Source organism: Meriones unguiculatus, chromosome 19, assembly GCF_030254825.1.
Source record: "Meriones unguiculatus strain TT.TT164.6M chromosome 19, Bangor_MerUng_6.1, whole genome shotgun sequence".
In the NCBI taxonomy this organism is placed as follows: Eukaryota; Metazoa; Chordata; class Mammalia; order Rodentia; family Muridae; genus Meriones; species Meriones unguiculatus.
The window spans coordinates 16,111,426-16,113,537 of record NC_083366.1 but is presented as its reverse complement, the minus strand read 5'-3'; the positions used below and the strand labels follow the sequence as shown (position 1 = coordinate 16,113,537).

The following is a 2,112-nucleotide window of genomic DNA, read 5'->3' as shown; positions in this document are numbered from 1 at the left end:
GCTGGCACAGGTCTGGTTGCTCATCCTCACTAAACAGGAAAAGTCCTCTCCTCTCTGAAGTGGCTCCATATTTACACAGCAGTGCCAGTTTCAGCTGCTCTGAAGTGTGCCCCGAGGGAAAGCATCACCATAGAAAGGAATGCTTGTTTGTCTAGGAGTTGAGAAGAGGCGCACCCTGAACCAACGGGCAGTTGTAACAATAACAATGGTGGTACCTGGACCTCCCTGCCTCCCCCAAAGTATGAGTGATTGACTGAGGTGGGCACAATGCTGCAGAACAAAATAATTGGAGGAGAACAATAGAGATTTAAAAGGCCATAGACAGAACCAGGCTTGGGGTGCTTGTAGTCCCAGCACTTGGGAACTGAGATGGGGAAGATTAGAAGTGGAGTCTGAGTCTAGCCCAGGATACTAGTAAGTTCAAGGCTAGTCTGGGCTACATAAGAGAGACTCTATAATAAACTAAAAGTCCTTGGAAAGGAGGAGGAGACAATAAGGAATTGCTTAAGAAGTACAGAGTTTCTATCTTAACCATGAAAACATTCTGGAGACTGGTTATACAACAATGTAAATACATTTAATGCTATTGAACTGTGCATCTAAAATGGTTAAGATGATAAATTTTATGCTATCACAATTCAAAATCATAGCTAGATGCCGGAGAGTGGGCAAAGAGCTTATGGGCAAGAGTAAGCACCGATGGTAAAAACAAACAAACAAACAAACAAACAAACAACAACAACAACAAAACAAAAACAGTCAGAGTGGTTGGTGTATATTTGTAATCCCAGTGATGGAAAGATGGAGGCAGGAGGATCCTTGGGCTTGCTGGCTAGTTAGTGAGCTGAATTAGTGAGCTGCAGGTTCAGTAAGAGACCCTGCCTCAAAAATAAGGTGGCAGGCAGTTGAGGAAGACATTCACACACACATACATACACACAGAAGTTTAAAAATCACAGTAACGTGGGAAAACACCCAATGGCAGATGATGCTTGAGCAGTGGGAGGGCCCGGAGGACCTGGGGGCCCAGGATCAGGAAGCCGAGGCAGTCAGTGTCTCAGGGATTGTAGTTATGGTGGAGGCCTGTGGCTGTGGTGGAAGCCACAGGACTCATGGAGGTAAAATGGAAGACAGTGAGTAGATTCCTGTCACTAAGCTGGGACACTTGGCCAAGAACATGAAGATTAAGTCCCTGGAGGAGGTCTATCTATTCTCCAGGCCCATTGAGGAATCTGAGATTACTGACTTTTTCCTGGGTACATCGCTAAAGGATAAGGTTCTAAAGATCATGCCAGTGCAGAAGCAGACACGGGCTGGCCAGCGGACCAGGTTCTAGGCGTTTGTCGCTATTGGGGACTACGCTGGTCATGTTGGTCCTGGTGTTAAGTGCTCCAAGAAGTAGGCAAGGGACTACCATCTTGGCCAAGTTTTCCATTGTCCCTGTGCAGAGGGGCTACTGGGGGAATGAGAATGGCAAGTCCCACATTTTTCCATGCAAGGTGACAGGCCGCTGTGGCTCTGTTTTGGGGCGTCTCATTGCTGCCCTCAGAGGTACTGGCATTCTCTCTGTTCCTGTGCCCAAGAAGCTACTGATGATGGCCAGTATTGGTGACTGCTACACATCAGCCAGGGCCTGCACTGCCACCCTGGGCAACTTTGCCAAGGCCATCTTTGATGCCATCTACATGACCTTCAGCTACCTGACTCCCGACCTCTAAAAAGAGACTGTTCACCAAGTCTCCTTATCAGGAATTCACCAATCATCTTGTGAAAACCCACACCAGAGTCTCTGTTAGAGGGCCCAGGCTCCAGCTGTGTCTACCATAGGAAAAAAAAAATTTAAATAAAAGAAAAAGTGAACTAAGTCTGCTAAGAAAAATCACTATAAGTGTTTTCGAAAGATTAGAGAAGAAAGATATATTTCTAAAAAGTGTTTCAAAATAAATTGGGGCTGGAACTTTTAATCCCAGCATTTGGGAGGGAGAGGCATGTTGGATCTCTGTGAGTTCCAGGCCAGCCAGGGCTCCATAGTGACACCCTGACGCATGCACACACACACAATACACACTCACACATGTGCAAACACACATACACACCACACCACACACACGC

General features: G+C 46.5%; 1 pseudogene; it reads left to right on the top strand.

The window, feature by feature from the left end:
* Positions 1–985: 985 nt before the first annotated feature.
* LOC110552359 (small ribosomal subunit protein uS5-like) lies at positions 986–1,827 on the top strand (annotated as a pseudogene).
* The last annotated feature ends 285 nt before the right edge of the window (positions 1,828–2,112 follow it).